This window comes from Delphinapterus leucas, chromosome 9 (assembly GCF_059928025.1).
Source record: "Delphinapterus leucas isolate spDelLeu-1000000601 "Yukka" chromosome 9, BTC_Dleu_Yukka2, whole genome shotgun sequence".
In the NCBI taxonomy this organism is placed as follows: Eukaryota; Metazoa; Chordata; class Mammalia; order Artiodactyla; family Monodontidae; genus Delphinapterus; species Delphinapterus leucas.
The window spans coordinates 79408115-79431486 of NC_143137.1; the positions used below are offsets into that span (position 1 = coordinate 79408115).

The window sequence follows — 23372 nt, forward strand, 5'->3', positions numbered from 1 at the left end:
TTTTCTTATAAGGCCACCAATTCTACTGGATTAAGGCCCACTCTTATCAGCTCCTCTAACTTAATTACCTCCCAAAAGCTCTGTGTCCACATAAGTCACATCAGGGGTGAGGGTTTCAACATATGAATTTTGGGGTGGGGGGACAAAATTCAATCTAAAGCAATGTATAACTTTGAATAAAACAGAAACTAAATACTAGACATTTTCACAGAAAACCTGTGATAAAATTAGCCATAATAGTTATTTCTTTACCAGGTTGCCAAAGAGGTCACTGTCACTGGGGATATTATTAACTATAATAGGAATACTGGTTTTTTGTTGTTGTATTGTTTCTGGATGTTTATATTCGTTTGGCAATAATATGCCCAAATTGTATTTGTGGTGGTTTTTTAAACTACCTCAGTTCAACTGGTTATTGGATAACTGTTTTATAGGCAAGATTTTTTTTTTTTATTACTTGCTTTACTTGTTTTGTTTTCCTTTAGGTGGCCTTGGACATAAATATTTACCATAATTTTCAAATGATTCAGGAGAAAAAGTGCCATATAAATGAAACATTAAATCTAATCATTCTTAAAGCACTTTCATATCAGGACTGAAATATATAGGTAATCACATTATTTTTATAAATTGTTATTCAAAGCCCTAAATATGATATTCGTAACAGATATTAGTTTTAATTAATCTAAGATGCACTCCTGGTAAACTAAAATCATTCGATGTTGTGGTTATTTCCCTGTTATGTTCAATCCTTTGAACAGAGATTCAGTTTAAAGATTTTATTTGGTCAATTCATTAAAAAGAATCAAATCTTCTTAGTCAAAGTGATCAAAGCTTTATTTCGATTTTTAACAAATAACTAATCTTCGTTTTACTATGTACATTCATCTATGTATTAAAAAAAAACAGAGTAGGTACTTTTGAATTACCCCATTTATCAAGCTGACATTTTGGCTGCTTCACAAAAAAAGCAGATTCCATCACTGGTGTATATAGAGGCAAATTCAAGTCAAATCAGTTCTTCCACTTGGGGATGTTTGATTAATGAGATCCTGCTTGGTTTTATTAATCTTTCTGCATTCTTCACATCTCACTTTTGACACATAACCATTCTCTTTGGAAACCACCTTTATTTACTTTATAATGCAGATTTAACCATAATTTAGGTTTGGAAATTTTTTCTTTTAGAAATCTTTTCATAAACTTTTCATAAGCCTTATAGGACCTTTATTTCTAAGCTATGTACATTTACCTACTATACTACATGTTGTGAAGATCTTCCTATTTTTTTCTAACCTCGGTTAATAAAACCCAGCTGGTGAATAAAATAAAACATTAAAATAATTAACTGAGACCTTTTGCCTGAAGCATATTTTTTTTATCATACCTTTTAGAATATGAAAAGATATAAAAAGGCACCTTTAAATTATAGCATCAGGCCAGTAGGGCTTTAGTAATCATTCTCAAGGTCAACAACAGGTTTTTCAGTGCTGTCTTTGAAGCGAGCATGAATAGAATCTAAGTTGCCATTAAGAACTGTATGGTTGCTATGTTTACTTAAAGCAAAACATATTTGATGGATAGATGAATAGTGTAAATGTTTACTGTGTCAGTTTGATGAATGAATTAAGCATTACCTGCTGGAAAAAAAAAAAAGGCTTTACTTTTTTACTGGTCTCTTGACCACCTTTAATGGGCTTGCTGCTTATTTTATGCACCGTCAAAACCACAGCAGCTTCAGGCAGGAAGCATGGTTGACCCACGCCACCACCTCTCCTTAGAGAACAGAGGAAAGCCACCTTTAGGTGGAGCCAGAATGCCCACTGAATACAGTCCAGAGTTATGAAATCCTCTGATGAGACTGAGGCAGGAGTCTTTAATCCAAAAATAGGAAGATTATAAATTCCAGCAGCTTCATAGTCAAAGAGAAGCAAAGGCTAAGTGTACGTTTAGCAGATTCACAGGGAACATCAACTACTGGAGCCTAGAAATGCACAAGGAACAAGACAGTTTCATCCCTGCCTAATGTGCTCTGTTTTCAAAGTTTCAGAACCCAGCTGGAGACTTGATCAGAAAAAAGGGTCACTCCTACATGGAAATGGTTCATTACTGCCCCTGGGATAAAATCCAGTCCTTAGCTTAACATACAAGACCATTCAAGATTTGCATCCTGATTCTTTTCTAACCTCTTTGCTTCTGCCCCCAGTTCCACCCCTCCTAAGTTAAAATACTTGTTTTATAAAAGGGGGGTAGGCAAACTTTCTCTAGGTCAGATAAGAAATAGCTTAGACTTTGCGAGTCCTACTGTCTCTGTCACATTGACTCAACTCTGCCACTGTTGCAGGAAAGCGGCCGTGGATAACAAATTAAAAAGTGGGTGCGGGTGTGCACCAGTACAACTTAATCAAAACAGATGGCGGATCTGATTTGGTCCATGGGTCATAGTTTGCCAACTCCTGCTCTGCCTCAGTTGGCTTACAAATTGTGAGTTTAATAGAGTGTGCAATCAATTTTGTAGGTCACAGGATTTAGGATTTAATTTAAACCTTAAATCCCACAACCATTGTTTTTTTACAAATGGCGAACTCTGATCTTCATGAAGGGCTTATCGGTAGGATTTCTGGTAGCGCATATGGGCACCCGCGCCTCCGAACTTTTTGAATTAGCAGCGACAGGGGTCAGCCACCAGCAGGGTTCGGTCTTACTGAATGGGGATGTCTTTGATCTTCTTGGAAGCCTCATCCACGAATTTCTGGTACTGCGCCACCAGGGCTTTGGAGATGGACTGGCAGATTGGGTAAATCTGGGTCACGAGACCACTACCGTTTACGCCGACACGCACGACCACGCCCCCGAATCGCTCTTTCAGAAGCAGAAGCGGTTCCGGTCGTTGCCTTGCGGCAGCCTGTTTCACCTCGGTGAGCTCTTTGCCCGGTTTGCAGCGAGAGACGGAGGCTGTGGCCTTTTCCTTGTGTCGGAAGACTGCACAGACTGCAGAGGGCTGCACGGCTGCGGACGTAGACAAGAGTTCCTCACTGGGCAGCGCCGCAACGGGAAAAGGCCAGTTTTGTTGTTGTTTAATAGATGCTTGTTTTTATTACTGTTTAACATTGTTTTAAAAATTCTGGGTAATACAGTAAAACAAGAAACAAAATTAAGAAATATAGTGATTTTAAATGAAGAGAGAACTATTATTATTTACAAGTGATAAAACCATATTCCTCAAAAATCCAAGAGGGTCACCTGAAAATCCTTTAGAAAGGTGGTTCCCAAAGCTATTTACACATGGGAATCACCTGGGCAATGCCCAAAAAAATCGCCAAAAACAAACCAAAAAAACCCACAATAAAACCCCACAAAAAGCGAAAACAACTTGATGCCTGAGTCTTACTCCAAAAGATTGGGATTTAATTGGTCCAGCCAGTGTTTTGTTTTGTTTTTTTAATATGGGATAAAATAAATCAGAAAATATCAGTGCGTACTGCACATAGTATTGTTTTGTGAAACCTTGTTTTCGGATATATGACATGAACCTGTCTAATGGCTCCGAAGTGAAATCTGTTTGTTACCTGTGGACGTGGTCTAAAAAGTTTGAAAGCTGCCCTGAATTTCCTAGAATTGCCAGCATAGGTTTAAAAGGTTTAAAAGGGGAGCTGCCTTGTCTTTCCTTGGAGTATGTTACATAGAACAGTATTGAGTTGTCAGTAGCACTTGGAGTAAAGAGAACTCCAGAGGCAAGAAGCCCTTGCAGAAACGCAGTCGTGGATATTAGCAAGGAGAGTGAGCTCCTCTTTAGGACAATGGCAGTAGGGAAGGACCTTACCCAGCCCCAGTGCCTCTGCCATCTGAGGACAGGAGTTCCAGTAACTCCCTACTTTTTCTTCTCCTGCTCCTTTTTAATTATTCAAATCTCAGTTAAGCATAGTAACAAAAGGGAAGGAAGTTTCAGCGGGAGGTAACTTCCCAGTAGAGTGCAATAGCGCAGGCTGAGGCACAGTAGGGGCTGTGGAGTCTCAAATGAAGGATCTGTGTAGCATTTAATTGTTCCTCTTCTGCCTCTGGAACTTGCTTGTTTTCTTTCCACTTGTGACTTAAACATAAATTGAAGTGAGAAAGGGGAGGTTCCCTTTTAGGTTGTAAATCCTGGGACTGTACGTGATGCCCTAGGGAAATTCAGGTAGAGGCAGTTAAACAGGTGGAGGGGCAGGAGGGAAACATACAGAAGGAAGTGGTTGTCGAACAGCTTATTGGTATAGTTATTTCTGTTTGAGGGCTGGGGAAATCCTAGATATTTGTAGGGGGTGAATGAGAAAACCATGTAAAATTAATCAATTTATGTTCAGGGTTTAATATTCATCTTCATTAAAGTTATAAGACAGAAGCTCTGATGAGAGTTCCTGACATTACAGATCACATGGTAGTTCATTAACAAATGAACATAAGTAGTCAAAGCAAGACTGTAGCCTCACATTTATTGCATTTTGTTTTTTCAAACAGATCATAATTTTACCTAGGTTTTATCTAAAAACTGGAAAGGACTTCAAAATTATATACAATCATCTGTCCCCTTTTAGGGTATTTATTTTCTTATGAAACACAAGTATTGAAAGTAAGTTAGTCAGAATAGGTGCAGAGAAGAAACTGATCCCAGGTTTCAAGATTCCTGGTTAGATTGTTTCCATCAGAGCAAATTTCTTTTTATTCAAAAAGAAAAGGTTACACCTTCCTGTATGTTATTATGCCGTCCTTTCATGCATTGATTCATTCATCCTTTCAGAAACTATTTATTGAATTTGTGTTATGTGCCAGTCACTTTACTAAGTGCTTCTGTCTAAAAGTAGAATGAGGTGGACTTGGTGTCTGCCCTCATAAAGTTCATGCTCTAGTTGGGGAGAGAGATGTTAAATTGCTTTGAGAATATTCATTTCTGGAGAGGAAAGGCAATTGAACACAGGTTTCCTAAATTCTTAAATCTGCCGATGTTGATTAACTCATATTTTCTAGAATGTGAGGCTAGCTTCCTACCTCCATTTTATGTCCTCAAAGTAAAAAAGTCAAAGAATATAACAAGAAAAATAAAGATACCTTACATTCTAAAAAGATCCCTGATTTGTATTCTTAAGTGTTATCTTAAGTTTTTGCATTGAAATATCTCCTTCAGATTTCCTTAATTTGTCCATGCTTTTACCCAGAAGAAATAACAATCAGCAATACAGGCTAATTTTAAAAGTCACGTTTATCACGTGTTGGTTTGAGAGCCAGAAGCCAAATGTCGCATCTCCTGAGGATGCCCATATGGAACAGTGGAATGCAAATATTTATCTTGAAGTTATTTTTATAGGTGCCAACCTTATGTCTTAAGGTGGTTCAGATTAATCCAAGAGAAAATAAATAATTCTTTCCCCCATAATTTTTACACTAAAAAAGAAGAAAAATATTTGTTAAGTAACATATTTTGGCATCTTTAAATATATGCATTTTCATACTTAGTGTCTGTTCTAAATTGGAAAATAAATTTTAAATAAGTAAATAAATCTCATATAAACATGAAACAAAAATATAGATTTTTGAAGACATCTATATTAAGAATATTCCAATCAGGAAGCATAAATACACACAATGACTTGTTGCTTAAAACAAAGTAAGATATAATAATATTCTCAACTTGTTTGCTTTTCCTACAAAATAGAAATAAATATTTATACTGGAATAAACAAAATGATAACCTTACATTTTTAATAATAAAAGTTATAATATTAGGCAGATATTAGGAGAAGTTGATTCTTATATTTTTATTGATTGTGTATGCCAAAATAAAACTTTTCATATAAGTGCAAATACCAAATTTCCTTTCTTTAAGAAAATCCATGGTAATTTCAGGGAAAAATGTTTGTGTGTATTTATAGACATATGTGTGTATAATGTATATATACACACATGAATCCAGTGTATATTATATATGTGAAATATATACAACTTATAATAATATACATAATTTAGTATGTATTTAATGTGGAACATATATATTTCCACAGACACATTGGAGTTATTTTATACCGACTAGAATCTTGAATTAAAAATATATGTCTTGGAAATTGTTCCACATACGACAAATAAAACTTCCTCCTCCTTTTTAATGGCTATATAGTGTTCCATGTTATGATTCTTCCATGATTTATTTAACCAGCCCCAGTTGAAAGGTACAATATTAACTTTAGAGCTCAGGAAAGAAATAAGAATTAGAGAAGTTAATGCATCGCTGAGTGCACTGCATCAGTGAAATGGCAAAATGTGCTGACCTAGAGAAATTGTGCGTTTTCCCGATTTGTGGTCATAAAAGCAAAAATGTCGAGGCAGTGAAACTAAAACACAGAAGACTTAGAAGGAGGCTGACCTGAGCGTCAGTAAGCACAGCCCCTAGGGCATTAAGATATGATCGACATGCCAAATAACTTCTAGGTACATTTTTAAAGTTCACTTAGGCAACTGGGTGGTTTGGTTTTGTATAACACAACTACTGTGTGACCCATCATTCTCTTTTTCAGTGAAATTATTATTAGTTCATGTGTTTATACATTATTTTCTGATTTTTTATGTTTTGTAGCATATTATTTGATATCTCATAAAAACTCTAAAGTTAGACAAAGTAGATTGCTGATGTTACGGAGGAGAAATTGAAGCTTAAAAGTTAGATGACGTGCCTAAGGCAGCAGAGACAAAAAGCATCAGGACTGGACTGGAAAAGTCCATAAAGAAAATCTCCGCATTGGTTGTGATACTGCCTCTCAACCAATAAATACATTCTTTTAGTTTAAATTGTAAATATTTTGTACAATGCTAATTTCTTCCACTAGGATATCCTGGTCATTTTTATTTATTGCTATCTTGAAAATTAGAAACAACAAAAAAGAAATGAGGTATTTTGATCTCTTTTAGAGACTGAGAAACACCCTGTGAATAATGCTTATTTAGTTTCAGGTTAAAATAGCAGTATTTTCTATGGAAACGTAACCCAAACAACTATCATAAAAGTATTATACTTCTGAATACAGGATTTAGTAAATATTAAAAACATTTATCCAAAATAAATATTTAAAGTATCTCATAAATCAACATGAACATTTTCCCTAAAAGCGATGCAAATTGATATGTGTAATTGGTATGCTCTCTTGTTCATCTCTTGGGGATAATGAAAAGAAAAAAAAAATTCAGGGAGGACAACCCTTGTGCCAGTAACTATACTGTAGAGTAGTTTAGAGGGACCAAAATGATTTAGAGATGTGGAAATCAGGACCATAAAAATTAAAGTAACTAGGATAACTAGAATTAATTTTACAAGAAGGAAAAAAGAGTACGTACGAATGCCGTACTGCAATGAAATATAGGAGAGCACTTTGTAGAATAAAAGAATGAACACAGAGTGACCCTTTGCTTCTGTTTATCATTTGATAGAGTTGCATCCCATTTATACTTCATAAATAAAGGCCATAAATGAAGCTTGTTTCTATTGTGTTCTCTGTGACACTGATCCATAATCTGACATATTTTATATCACCTGTAGGGTTTCTGTCCCAATGGAAATTTGAAACGTTGGGATTAATAGTGGGGAGTATTGCAGGCTGGGTTCCCTGAGAAGCAGACTCTGAGAGAGATTAGCATTCAGGGAGTTTATTAGAGAGTGCTTTTCGGAAGGACACATATGGAAGGGAAGGGGGAAACCAAGAGTGGGCGGTCAGAGAAGGTTGGATGGAGATGCAGTCTCAACTGTGACCTCAGCCTGATGTGGGAGGAGCTCTGAGACTGGGATGATCTTTCAGAGTCAACCTGCATTTTACCCCCGCATGGGTCAGTCATAGGGTAGAGGCCACCCTGGGAAGGGGCTGGACCTTGGGCAAAGTGGCTCCCTTTCTCTCTAGCTGAGAGAGTTCCTGGATGGGCTGATTGCTGAACTCTGTTGGCAGCATGCTCAACAACTGTGGAAGTAAATTCCTTTCTTCCAAAAAGAAGGTGTCCCCAGTGCACGTCACAGCGCTTATTGTCACAACTGAAGCAGAGAAGGAAGGAGTAAGGTTGTTTGTTAAGGCCTGGAGTTGAGATTGGTAAAGGAGACATCAGGCAGGAGAGCTGAGACACTGGGGACTGAAATTCTACAGGTGACAAATACTTTTGAAGAAATAAGTCCTGTTATTTTTTATGAGCAAGTCATTGACTAGTTATCGTCTATGTGTATAAAGATAATATTAAGAACATATATTTCTTATATTTGTTTATGGTGAGATGCAGTATTGCAGAGTGGTTCAGGAGACACATTTTGAGCCAGAATAACCTGGTTTATATTTCAACTCTGCTACTGGGTGTTTAAGACCTTTTACAAGTTAAACTTTCCGTTCAGTTTTCTAAACTGTAAAATGGAGAAAATAATATGACCCGCCCTGTAGGGCTATTGTAGAGAATAAGCAAGTTAATACCTCTGAAGCCCTTAGAATAGTGACAGGAAGCTTGTAGTAAGCAATTCACAACATGAACTCTGTATCCGTGTCTTTTGAAATGTAGGTTCATGTGAACAGAGACTTTATCCCTTTTGCTCACTGCGTTATTCCCAGGACCTAGAAAAGTTGGCAGCACGTAGTAGGTATGGATGAATAAAACCTGAGTTCAAACCTGATAAGGTGTTTATACATATTGAAAAATACCTATATTTAATAATTTTAAGTAAGAATTTTTAGGATATAAGTAAGTATGTTGATCTTATTTTGAAAAATACATGACTAAGTTTCAAGGTAATATCTTTATCTTTTACAATTTACTTGAAACTTTAAAGTAATGAAACAGGATACTAAAAATGTACGAAAAATGGCAATTCTTTCCAATTATGCTAATTTGAATTAATTTTTTTCTTTCTATATTTTTGTCCTAATATATAATGAAAAAGTTTGAAGAAGATATATAACATTTTATCTGTAATGTCTGTCTGTATAATGTTTTTCTCAATCAAATCTAGTTTGCTCTTTTGGTTTTCATTCATTTTTTAAAACATTTAATTAAGAGCCAATTTACAATGACTTCTCTTTCTTTACCTCTTGGAAACTTCTACCTAGAATAGAACATCTGATCATATATTGTGTTTGGCAGACATCTCCTGGGAACCCTTCCCTATGATGAAACCCACTGTGGGAGACACAAATGTGAATGTACCTTCTATCTCTTCAGGGGACCCATGACTTAGCAGGTGACAGATGAATGAGGGCTAGGATGTGGTAAGAAAGAACTACTACGTGTGGACTAGTCATAGAATTAGCCAACAGGAACTGGCAGGTGGGACTAAGGTGCATCTTTTTTTTTTTGAACATGTTTAAAACCATTCAGTTTTATTAATTAACATATATTAAGTTCACAGGCAGTCTAAATAAGGCCTTTCACAGTGCACTGCATGATACTAGATAAAAATACAGATTACAAGAAATCAGAAGCATTCTTCTGATATAATGATCTGAGAATTGTGATTTCTATGGTATACAAAACAGAGGCTAATTCTTTATTAAACATGGATGCAGGGCATCTTTGAAGGTCCTATCCTAGCAGCAGGACATCTGATATTAAAAATTTCTACTCTAATATGTAGTGGTAGAAAAGCAACCCACCTTGCTTAAGAATTTTCAAGAAATTCTTACTTGAGTAGTTATCATAATAGTGTTACTGGACGCAAGTTCCTGTGCCTGACGTACAGTGAGGCCAAACAAATTGAAAACGTCAGAGTTCGGAGTAGAGAAGGGCCATGCAAGGAGTCGGGTGGCTAGGGCTCCAAAAAACCCTGAATTCCCTGAAGCTGTTTCAGCAAAGCATTTTAAAGGCAAGGTGAGGGAGGGGCGTGGTTGGTTGTTGAGAACTTCTTGGTGTAGGAATCCTTTGTTCTTACAGCTGTCCATGTAAGTCAGGTCACTGATGTTCCTATAAACCTCCAACAAGACAAGTGTTATTCTCTGTTCTGCAGCTTTTTATCTCTCTGTGAATGGAAAAGTGTTATACCCTTAAAGGTCAAAGCCTTGAGAATGGGCTATCCTGTATATTTCAGGCTATAGGCAACATTCTTTTTTTAAAAAAATTAATTATTTTTGGGGGGCTGTGTCGGGTCTTAGTTGCGACATGTGGGATCTTTCGTTGCGGCGTGTGGGCTCTTCATTGTGGTGTGCAGGATTCTTTCTAGCTGTGGCGTGTGGGCTTCTCTCTAGCTGTGGCGTGTGAGGTTCTCTCCAGTTGTGGTGCACGGGCTCCAGAGCGCGTAGGCTTTGTAGTTTGTGGCACGTGGGCTCTCTAGTTGAGGCGCGCGGGCTCAGTAGTTGCGGTGTGCAGGCCTAGTTGCCTCATGGCATGTGGGATCTTAGTTCCCCGACCAGGGATCAAACCCGCGTCGCCTGCATTGGAGGGCAGATTCTTTACCACTGGAGCACCAGGGAAATCCCAACATTCTTAACTGGTAGCAAAAGCAATAGAATACAAAGGTTAAAGTAAAAGAAACAGCCTAATATGGAGTCATATTTGTTCTTCCCTATTACAGTAGCACTTTCAGATCACCAACAAGAAGGTGTGTCGGTTCCTAGTATTTTTATTTTTTTTTCTTTTTTGCCATACACGGGCCTCTCACCGCTGTGGCTTCTCCCGTTGCAGAGTACAGGCTCCGGACATGCAGGCTCAGCGGCCATGGCTCATGGGCCCAGCCACTCCGCGGCATGTGGGATCTTCCCGGACCAGGGCACGAACCCATGTCCCCTGTGTTGGCAGGCGGACTCTCAACCACTGTGCCACCAGGGAAGCCCCGCTTCCTAGTATTTTTAAAGAAAGGCTTGGACATCTAGATAATCTCAACTAAACAGTCTTTTCCTTTTGCTCATCCAGTAGACGGGGATGTGGTAGTCGTGGTCCCATTTCCCTTTTCAGCTAAGGGTAAGTCCTTTTCTTTAGGGAGCTACTCCTGAGTCCATGTACTTATGGAGAGGCTGACTTTCAAGATATCTAAAAATCTCTCCACTATTTTTGACTTATTGATCCATCACAGTACTCTATGCCCCTAAATACAAATTAGTTTCAGAGGGTGAGCATGAGATGCATGTCAGGATAATCAGAGTTATAACCCTTAATTCTTTGAAATTGTGGTGGAAGAGTAGTTTTCTGTGGGTTGCAAAGGGTCTCTCTAGTTACAGTCCAGCCTTGGGCCTGATTGCAGCTCTTCTTCATCATACCGAGTGGGTCTGACAACAGATGGAGAGAGGAAAATAAAATCAGAAATGAGTGTGTAGGGGGAGAGGAAAAAAGAGAAAGAGAGCGCTAGTGTAGAGTTCCTGATTTCAATCCCTAAAGTTCCTATTCCTTTGACATTGAGAATTACCCCAATATACTTAACAATCACGTGAATCCTTTTTTTTTAAATACTCCATTTAAGGTTGAATTTCTATCACTGAGAGAATACTAAAACTTGCTTTCTGCTTCTATATCCCTGCCTAGCATTTCTGTTCCATGGATTCCTGACACACTGATGGGTCTTTATCACACTGTTGAGTTTTCTCCTGACCCCTTTCCAGGTAATAGTAAATTCTAGATCTACTAGCTAGAGTCCAGTAGTGAATGGTCTGATCACCTGGAACAGCCACCTACCTAACCACAGCCTAGTCTAGGATTAAAAACCCTTTGTATTGCATAGATCACCTGTCGGCACAAAATGTTTGTGAATCTTTTTGAAGGCAGGATCTAGTTTCTTCATGAGAAATTGAACCTCTTTACCATATACTCATATATTGATATTATTTTGTAAAACATATTTACTAGTTTTTGAGAGAGCTCAATTTTCTACCAGTTATCTAGAGTATGGAAAGAAGCTATTAACTCTTATATACCTTGGAAAATGGCTTTCTGAATCAGTCACCCTTAGCAGGAAAGTAAAGTCACAGGCAAACAAAAACAGATATATTGAGGAAACCACTACAGTACATTTTTAGGCCATAGAATATGCCAAGTTACACTGCTCTGTGGTAGAGGAGAAATAGCCTTTCTTCCCTTTGATCAGGAATATAATTTTCTAGTTATTTGAAGAGCTGCTTCTACTGGCAGTTATAAAATTCTTTAGTTACTATTTAAAACACTTATGTTACATTCCGGTGACCACTATGTGAATGATTTGAAGTACTCTACCAGAAAGATAACTCTTCATGAGGGTAGAATAGGCAACTTGAGTGCTCTTCTATTCTCAGACCATGTTTGGAAGATTTTTGTAAGGACATAACACTCTCGTTACCTAAGAAGTATTTACTTCTCCACTTGAGTGTATTTTTCACATTTTTAAGCCCTTTTACAGTATGGTTCATTAAAAAAAAAATTTTTTTAAAGACTCTCTGAAGATAGAGAAGAGTAATAAATCACTGCAATTTCATTTGTATTTTATTATATCTTATCCTTCTAATAGTCTCTGAAAATGTATTTGTTTTAAAGATTTTTTTAAAAAAGAACTTAAAAACTTAATCATGTTAGATATTTATTTTATAGGTGATACATTGCAAATGGAGTTTAAGCAAAAACGTTAAAACAGTTAAATATCTGGACGGGAGTAGCTTTTATAACGAGGTCTTGGATTTTACTTATTCAGCCTTTTTTTTTGCCTTTATAGATTATTGAGTGAGTATTTAATAAGAAAATGAATAGGGAATTGATTTAATTATGAAGGAAGTTTGGCTATAATATTTATCAATGACAAACTTGATGCTTTGATAATAATATCTTATAGTCTGTAGTTAGCAGTTTATTCCTTCACCCATTTTCAAGGCCCAGTTGGTGGTTCACGCTAGTTAGTCTTAAACTATGTCCTCAGTTTCAGTAAAGCTCCTATTTGATCCCTGATAATACTGCAGTGCAATTTTGACTTTGGAGAAAGAAATGAAAATATTAGACATTATACTTGTGATTTTTGATACTTAGTTTTTTCATCCTTCAAGATGTTTTTAAATTTTTGAGTGTACCTAGTTAGAAACGCTTAAGAGCTCCTTTGCTTAAGATTCGTTTTTACAATGAATATTATATAGAGACTATTTGTACTTCATTTATACTCCATATTTTCATTATGTTAACTTAGATGACAATTATTTTTGTCTTATCAAAAAGAGCATTATGGGGTCTTCCCTGGTGGTGCAGTGGTTGAGAGTCTGCCTGCCGATGCAGGGGACACGGGTTCGTGCCCCGGTCTGGGAAGATCCCACATGCTGCGGAGCGGCTGGGCCCGTGAGCCATGGCCGCTGAGTCTGCGCGTCCGGAGCCTGTGCTCCGCAATGGGAGAGGCCACAACAGTGAGAGGCCCACATACCACAAAAAAAAAAAAAAAAAAAAAAAAAGAGCATTACAGTAAGAACTATGACAAAAACTATATGTAAGCATATAATTACATAAGTTCAGTAATTAAATATAAATTAGAGAGTCATTTTCATCATATGCATAGACAGGGGTTATAAGTTGTTTTTCTTTTAAGGGTCCCTGCCTCATCACAACTTATTCTTTTACTTTCTTTCTGTTTTTCTTCTTTTAACCACTCACATCTATATTTACTCAATTCCTTTAGTAGAAAACTTAGGTTCTAGATATAATCACTGTGTAAAATTTTTTTTTTTTTTTGCGGTACGTGGGCCTGTCACTGTTGTGGCCTCTCCCGCTGCGGAGCACAGGCTCCGGACGCGCAGGCTTAGCGGCCATGGCTCCCGGGCCCAGCCGCTCCAGAGCATGTGGGATCTTCCCGGACCGGGGCACGAACCCGTATCCCCTGCATCGGCAGGCGGACTCTTAACCGCTGTGCCACCAGGGAAGCCCGTCACTGTGTAAATATTTTTATAATAATTTCTACAAATGATATAGTTTGTACTCTCCCATCACTAATGACCAAAAGTAAAAAAAATTTAAAAACTCGCTGAAAGGATTGTGTAAATATTCATAATATATCTGATTCTGACAAAAAAATATAGTAAAAATGCTGTCTTAGCTCAAGAAATCATTGAAATTATTGGTCTTTGCTACCAACTAAAATTAAACTTTCTAAATTTCAAGGGTGAAATTTTTAAACCAAAAGGCTGCTATTTTATGTCTGCTACATGTAGCTTTTCAGTGTTTAAGCGCAGGTAGATTTGAACGTATATTTCTGAGGTCCTTGCACTAGTTATAACATTGATTCTTGAATACCTGAGGTAACTGGGCGATGTAGGCAGAAGAAGGGAACTAAGCTTCGTATCCTCCATAGGATCAGGGCTTAATGATGGAGAGGTTATATAAGTGCGGACTACCTAGTCTTCCTTTTTGCTCTTTGCCAGCTCACTCCAAGGAAAGAGCAAAGCAAAAGCCTTGGAAGCAGAGTGTTGGAGGTTGTGTTAATTTTCTAGAGCTACCTTAGCAAAGTACCACAAACTGAGTGGCTTTAAATGACAGAAATTTATTCTCTCACAATTCTTGAGGCTAGAAGTCCAAAATTCAGGTGTTGGCAAAGCCATGCTCCCTCTAAAGCATCCAAGGAAGCATCCTTCGTTTCCTCTTCCTCGCATCTGGTAGTTGCTGGTAATCCTTGGCATTCCTTGGCTTGCATTCTTCGCCTTCACTGTCACATGACCTTCTTCCCTGTGTCTCTGTGTGCAAATTTCTCTCCTCTTGTAAGTACACTAGTCATTGGATAAGAGGCCACCCTACTCCAGTATGACCTAATCTTACCTTGACTACACGTGCAAAATCCTTAATTCCAAATAAGATCACATTGGAAGCTATCATACTTAAACTCCGAATGTTTAATTAAAAAAATAGTCAGATAAAGATCGATAACATATGTGCCTATATTTTCATAAGCTCCCCCATCTTCCTAAAACTACCATAAAAGGATTTTAAAGGCACAAACCACTACACACAAAAGGGGACAGAAAGCAATAGCAGCTTAATTTTGGAAAATGAATAGCACATGGGTGAGTGTAATTGACTTGGCATAACCAAGAGAACCATATCCTAAGCCCACAGAAGCCCCAGTCGAGAAATAACCTGATTTATTGAATAGAAGCCCCCAAAGCTTCAGGCATTGGAAGCATCAAGTACCTATGAGAGTGGATTCAAAACTTTGGAAGTCTGTTTAATAAGCATTAAATCCCAAGATCTCCTGTCTCATCCAGTATAACCCTGCCACTTCCTCACTCATATCTCTGTGAAGATTGAAATGTTTTCTTTGGAGTAGGAAAAACAGAGCATCTCTGCACTGAAGGACTAGACTGAAAGCAGTGGAACCAGATGAAAGACTAAATATTAAGACCAGCAGTGTGCTAGTATATGTTCAACAACCAGCTGTCTACTTGATTTGTAGCATTTGCTGATTTCCTTGGTGTAAATAGCACGATCATGCCCAATTTCATGCTATCAACATGATGTCCCTGAATGTAAAGTAGGAAGATAATGCACATAATCGGTCCTTCCGATTGAGTTCTCACCAGCCCCAGCCCACTATTGATTGAAAACTGCTTGTCCTTCTTCTCCTAAGGCTTTCGATTGCTGGCAGCCCTCCAGGAACACAATTGGAATATTCTTCGTAGAGGAATATGACCAGTCTAAAGAAAAGTACTGATATTTGGCCTCCTCAAAGCAACAATCTACCAACTCTCTCTATAGCAAAGGTCTCCAATTGGCAAGGCCTACTCATGTCTTAGAGCCTCCATTCTTAAGCCCCGTCTTGAAAATAAACATATAGTTCAAGACCACTGGGCAGCTGAGGAAAGCTTCTAAAACAAAAAGTAGCGTTCCAAAAAAAAAAAATCCAATAACAAATAAAGGAGCTTGGAGGGAACAGAACCTATGCTGAGAGAAAGAAAAGATCTTCATGAAGATCAGAGAAGATACTGCATACATGGAACCGGATCACGTACTATTTTTAAAAGGGACAGAAAATAAAACAGCTCCCTGAATTTAAAATCTGAGATGAATAAAAATCATAAAAGGTTTTGAAAGTTAAAGTTAAGGAAATATCCTAGATGTAGAGGAAGAAAAGAGAAGATGGATGGAAAAAGTGAGACAACGTAAGAAAATTTAGGGGCAACTCAGAAGCTCAAAAAATAAGTATTGAAGAAAGAGAAAATAAGGAATGTGCAAGAGAAATTATCAATAAAGTCACTGAAGAAAATTTCTTAGTACTTAAAGAAATTATTTCTAGATTGAGAGGGCCCAGTACAATGGATGGAAACAAACTCATACCACAGCAGGTCATCATAACATTTTAGACCACTGGAAAAAAAATAGAAGACTCTGTGAGGTTCTGGAGAAAATAAGCAGATTGTATGCTTTTCAGAGCTTCATAGCTTCAACCCTTAAATCCAGGATGCAACAGAAAAATGCATTCAAATTTCAGAGGAGAATACTTTCCAGTGTAGAATTCTATATCTAGCCAAAATATCAATTAACATAGGTGGTTGAATAAATTTTAGACATGCAAGTTTTCAAATAGTTAACCTTGATGTACTATTTCTTAAGAAACTGAAGATGTGCTCACCATAACAGGAGAATAAAGCAACAAAGGGTTAGATCTAGAAAGAGGTGATTCAAATCAGGAGGGAGTAAAAGAAATCCCCAGCGAAGAGTGATGGGCCATCTCACAATGAGTGTGTGCACCAAGGGAGGACAGCCAATCCAAGAGGCTTCTGGGCAGAGGGTCCAAGAGAGATTTCTTCGGGGCAGTGAATCTGATGGAGTAGTATTGAAAGAGAACTAAGACAACTGGTGGAGGGTTGGAGGTTGGATTTGTGATATGCATGTAGAAAATTAAACAGATAAAAAAATCAGAGAGAATATTAAATCCAGTGATTAAAAGAAAACCAAAAAGAAAGAAAATATATTCCTATTAGGAATAACTTTGTTCTAAGACAAGCTTTAAAAAGCCACAGTTCTGTGTTATGTACAATGACTGGATAAATTCAGAAAACACACCACCTGCTTCTAGGAATGTGGCATGGCCACTGCACAGATTGTGTTCCCTGCATTCCTAGAAGTGCTAACTTGGTGAGTAATGAAACAACTTGGAATTTTTTTTTCCTTTGAGTAAGAACTCACAGATATCAGACATTTCTCAGCTTTTGGAACTTTAGGTCCAGATTTCTTAGAGATAGTTCTGGCCTTTCTATTTCATTCTGTTGTAGAAGATTTGAGAATATCCTTTCCTTTAATGTACCTCAGGTGGATTCACAGAAAATAAGTGCATGAGAGATTTTGTAAATTTCTGTACTGACATGACCTCTCTGTTAAGGGGGAAGGAAAGCTATTCCTGCAAGTTATGTAAGTCAGACCTAGGTAAGTAGGAATCAAAAATGTAACTTTTTCCAAAGCTGTGTTCTGCTTGTGCAAAGGCAGTTTGCTTGGTTTATGTCATTTATAAAATATTGGGTAGCATCGTTTTACTTAACACAGAAAATTAAATGTTTCCATAGTTCACTCATGATGAAGCAAATATAATTTTTCTCTTATGGGATTTTTAAATGAGATTTTGAAGCATTTTCTCAAAAGAAGAGTGTATGAGTTATTATTTTTTGATTGTATGTTGTTTATTTACTCAAAAATCAGTGACTAGTTAGTTACCTTCTAGGTCTCAGGCAATGGAAATGTAAAGATTACCCATGGATTTGCCCTCATAATGGAATTTTTAGTCTTAAAAAAGACAAATACGTCAATGTTATTCCTTGTAATTTGATAAAACTGCTTTTGAAATCATAGATGTAATGTAGGGACAGAAAAAGAAAATAGATAGGATGAGAAAGGCATTAGTGATATCAGTGTTTATGAAGACATTGAAGAAAAATCCAGGGAGACAGAGTGCCTGCCCAGAGAGGGTGAAGAACATCTAAGAAAGTACCAGGAAAACCAAGGGTAGACAGAGTTCAAGATGGCAGAATGGCTCGGGACAAATGCCACTGAAAGGGAAAGACGATCATGACAGGAGAGCTGGTAGTAAATTTGACAGGAGTGAGTTGTTTGATTACCTTCTTGAATGGAGCTTCCATGGATTGGTTGGGTTGAAACATGTTGTAGTGAGCTTCGCTATTCATAGGGATTCTGTTACATTTTTTAAAGTACCACCCCTATGATTCTCTCCCACCTCCATTCACTGACCTCTTTCCTGCATCCTCTCTCCTCCTCAACTAAAAACCAGTTCTCTCCTAGGAACATTCTTCTCTGTGAAAAACACAAGTAGAAATTATTTAGTCTCCAACTCACCAAAAGTTGAAATCAGGAAGATGGCGGTCAGGCTCCTGAGTCCTGAATACCACTGCTAAATAAAGAAGAGGCAGAGCCACCCCTGAGTGCATAGTGCGTGCACCAAACAGGAAGCATGGATGCTCATTTCCCCCCTCACGCTCCCTCTAGCTCTTTTTGCCACTGCCATCTGCCAGCCTTCTGTCTGTTTCCTTGGATTCATCCCCTCTTTATGCTGGTATTGCAGTTATCCTGTGCTGTTCAAGTCTCTGTTACTACTCTATCAAACACCAGAGCCTGACACTTCCCCGCCTTCCCAACTGTATTTCCGTCAATCCTGAGAACTGTGATTTGGGGTTCATTAAGGATAACAGGAGTGTTAGGAAAAAGTAAGAAATAAGGTGAAATCATGTGTCTCAGACAGGCTGAGAAAAGTGAAAGGGAAAAAAAATAAGTCCTGGGTGAGACAGTGAGCCAAAGAATGAGGGATTAAGTTTGAATTGCTAAAAGAAAGTCAGCTAGGAGGTTGTCAGTATAAAAGCTGCTAACATTTGACATCTCCTATTTATCCCCATTGTATCTTCTTGATAGTGTCATAGATGTTATCTCAAGTGCTGTCTGAGGTTGCATTCCCCAGATGACCCTGAGTATTGGGGTGTAAGGGGTTTATTAAGGAAGCGCTCCCAGGGGAGACTGGTAAAGTTGAGAGAATCTGGACAAGGAAGTAGGGGAGACAAATAAGGGTAGCGTCAGCCTCATCCCACAGGGAAAATTTAGGTTATACATTAACCCCTAGAGATACCCCGACTGAAGCAAGGGACCTGGTTTTTCATATCCATGCATCTGTCACATATTGGTCAATGGCTGACTGAAGAGGTGAATTCCAAGGCACTTCTGGTTCTCCATTGCGTTGGCAAAACAGCTCCAGTAGCTAAGGACAGTGATCTGAAGACAGCCACAAATACAGGATGTTAGAAATAAAAGCCCACTGAGTTAGAGAAACATACAAAAACAAAAAATGGAGGAAGTGATTTGAGGGGGTGTAGGTAGAACACTAACAAGTATCTTTGGCTAAAATTATTGCTCAAGATAGCATTGAAATTTAGGAGAAACCTGATTTATAATTTCTCACGAATCAACCATGATATATCTCTGTGACACTTATGAGTAGTGCATCTTTATAATGCTTCTGTATAAATATCTTTGTAATACTTTCATAGAACACTCATAATTCTTGTCTCTTTCCTGAGTGTCCTCATAGCATCACTCTATTACATAACATGTGGCTTAGTTTTTTTTGTAAAGGTGCCTAATAAAGGCTGAATTGTGTACCCTCGCACCCAACACCAAATTCATACGATAAAGCCCTAACCACCAACGTGACTGTACCTCATAAGGATATAATTAAAGTTTAGTGAGGTCATAAGAGTAGGGCCATGATAGGATTAGTGTGTTTTAAAGGAGAGATACCAGAGAGCTCACTTGCTCTCTGCCATGTGAGGACACATCGAGAAGGTTACTGTCTGAAAGTCAGGAAGAGGGCCCTCACCAGCACCTCGATCTTGTAGTTCCCAGCCTCTAGAACTGTGAGAAATAAATGTCTCTTGTTTAAGCCACCAAGTCTTCGGTGTTTTGTTATAGCAGCTAAAGCAGACTAATACAGTACCACATGTCTGTACTCGCCTTTAAACTCGTTTCTTTTCTCCAGGGAAAAATAAAACTAAAAACAGAATCTAGAGAGAATGTTTCCCCTTTTATCACCATCTTCTCCCTAGCTAGTGAACAACAGTGCACTTTCTTAGTCACATATAGGTAATTTTCATATGTTCATTGTTATAAACTGTGCCTCTTTAAGATGGAATTGTGCCTGAATTTGCTCTCCAACCTTTCCAGGCTGAACTTACCTGTTGCCTGCTTGTCTTGGTCAAAGTGTTCTTTCTGTGTTTAGAAAGTCAGAACCTGCACCTGGCAGAGACTGGTTTCCAAGGCACTACAGGAAGGACTGATTTGAAAAGAAAATGTTCCTTGGCAAGGACGGCTACATAGTCTCTATAAAACTTCCACTGCCATTTTGTCCATCTATACACAGGACCTAAAAAACCTTAAAAGGTCCAGGTGCTTCCCAGAACAGGACCAAAGCATCTATTAACTGCAGTGAAAGCTTTCTGTTTACGGGCGTGCTGCAGAAGAGCAAGGATCCATGTGACTGACATCACATTCACCCCACAACCTAAGGCCCCCTCCTCCTAGAGCCCCACACAGCAGAGCAAGACAGGTTGCTTTTGGGAGCTGGCCAGCAAGACCTGGCAACACTCCAGCTTCTTCTGTAGGGTGGGTGTCTATAACTGGCCAGTCACAAAGAACTTGAACTTGCCAATTTGCTGTGATAGACAAGGCTAAGTTTGGCTTAAAGTTATCTTTAAATGGACTCAACAATAACTACTATCCTATCTATCCCGTAAACAGTATCTGAATTGGTAATGCTAAATTTGTGCCTTTTTCTTAAATGAAATAGAGGTTAGCAATGCAGTAGAGAGGTAGATTTTGTTCCTCAAGGAGCTTGCTACCCCTTCCTGCTGCAGAGCCAGCCTTGAACTTGTTCTCATGTTCCTTACACTTTGCTCAGCCTGTCTCTGAGCCCACACTTCTCAATTCATTTCATTTACGACTGGTGGAGTGGCAGTGATGGGAGGTGTCAGAGAAATCAGGTGAACTTTTGTGCTAGCTGATTAAGAGAGAAGAAAGTATAAATGGGAAAGAAAAGAAAACGAAAAAACTAGCCTTGGTTCTGTTACCAAACATTCTCTCCAAGGTCCTTTCATTGGTGAAGGGGCTTGGTAACTGAGCTTGGAGCAGCTGTCTGGCCAGGCCCATTCCTGAGATTCCCCCATCTCCTAATGAATGTAATTTTCTAACTGTACTCTCTCAGGCATCACTTGAAAGAAGAGTTGTAAGTAGCACTCAATAAATATTTAAATGCACGCAAGCTCTCTGGTACAGAATGGTTTTGGAGCTTTACCTACATAGAGAGATCAGGAGATTGCCTGAAAGAAGTTAACAGACTAGCAGTGCCAATGCCAGATGAATATCAAGGCTGATTTTATTCTAAGCCTTCTTCAACTAAAGCTTACATGTTTATTCATCTTTTACATATTTATTGAGCACCTACTATTCAGCAAGCTTTTGGGATTGACTGGCCAGTGTAGTGCTTAGGAGACTTGGATAGCTCAAACAGCCTGGTTCATGGCCCAATTCTAAACCTTAAAAGTTTGTGACCTTGGGCAAATTTCTTCACCTCTCTATGCTTTGGTTTCCTCTTCTATAGAATGGCAATGATAAGAAAGGTACATATCCCATAGGGTGGTTTTGTAGATCACTTGTGTCTGGTACATGGTAGTAGGCCTTCGATGTAATAGCTCTTGTTACCATCTTCATGCAGGTTCTACCCATGCAGAAATCGATCAGATAAAGCTTCCAAGATTCTCATAGTTTGGTGGGGTCCAAAGGAAATTCATGATTAAAACTCAGTGTAATAAGTACTGTAAGAGAAGATGTGTTTCGGAGCTGAGACATTCATAGAGGAGTCCCCCCTTCTGAGGAGAGGGGTATGATGTTAGGGTTTGGCATGAGTCTTGAAGGACTTTACCAAGAAGGCAAGACACCGAAAAGACACAGAGCCATGAAAAAACGTGGTGCCTTCTAGGCATGTTACATGATTTAGCATATCTACTATGGGAGGAGATGCTGGGAGCGTGTTGGAGAAAGAAGTTGGGGTAATAGAAAGGGCCAGGCCATGCTTAAAAATGTCCATTTTCATTGCAGGACATTAGTCAGATTCCAGAAAGTTTGCCCTAGGTGTAGTGAGAAATATATATTTGAGTTGTTAATTCTGAAAGCCAAGGCAAGGTAGAAATTTATAAGAAAAAAGAACTGCAGTGGGGAGCTTCATTATGCTGTAAAGCAGGGTTATTGGCCCTGGTGGAAACAATGGCTAAATTCAAGGGTTGTGATGTAATAGAAAGGAGAAGTGAAGAGCTTGCCTGAGAGGGAGGGCTGTGCTAGGATCTCTGGGCATCACTGAGGAAAGGAAGAAGTGGAGACGGACAGGGAAGCATGACCACTGGCATTCACTGACGTCTCCTGTCACACTGTTATCCTCTCTTTTTATTAATGGTCATAGTACTGTATTCTCCTGTTCTGCTGCCTTACATAAATCATTTAACTTTATCCTTATGATAACTCCATAGGTAAGTGCTATTATCTTCTTTGAGTGGATGAGGAAACTGACCCAAAATGAAGATAAGTGCTTTGTCTAAGATCAAATAACTAGTTAGAAGGTGAGCTTAGACTTGAACTCAGGCCAGACTGAAACCAAAAGCGATTTCTATACAGCTTTTCCAATCTGTGAGTCTCTTTTGTGTTTATGTGTCCTCTTACCTTTTTCCAATCTGCAGTTTCAACTACTGGTATTACTGTGACTGCAGATTTCCTTGTACCTTTTCCTTTTCTTACCTGTGAGTTATAAGTGCTCGGTCATCTGCTATGTCTTATTTCTGGGCTAAAGAACATATTTGGCAAAACCCACAATTGTTTATTCATGTTCTCCAACTTCAACTGAATCCTTATAGACAGTTTTCTGTATGCATTTTGTCCATTCTGTAACCTGTTCCCCATGAAATCCATCTCAAATTGAGATTATAGTCCATTCCTGACTCACAGATGTCATACTTTTTTCCTTTCATGAAGAAAACCAAGGCCATCATGTGCATCCGTTCAAATTTTTATTCCTTCTGTATATTGTCTCCTCATTACAACCCACCATACTTGTATGTGCCTCTAATGGAAACAATAGCTTTGGGGTTTCTAAGCTCCCAATGGGATTAACTCTAGTAATTACTTTTTTCACACAGAATCCCCAAACCATTTTCTTGCACCATGGTCCTCATTTACTACTTCTGTCTAAACACATTCTCATTTACCTCAGATCCTGCTAAAAATTTACCAGTGTCCGTTCTCTTTCAAATTGCTTTTGCCTCAACTCTCCATAGTGGTTAAAAACTGGAAAAATCTCATTTTCCATTGCATAACAGGTGTATGGGGTGTGTTGCCAGCACCTAACGTTGGATCTCTAAAGGTGTTTT

General features: G+C 38.4%; 1 pseudogene; it reads right to left on the reverse strand.

Annotated features, from left to right (window-relative positions):
- Nucleotides 1-1310: 1310 nt before the first annotated feature.
- On the reverse strand, nucleotides 1311-14784 carry LOC111168864 (small ribosomal subunit protein uS9 pseudogene; annotated as a pseudogene).
- Nucleotides 14785-23372: the final 8588 nt, after the last annotated feature.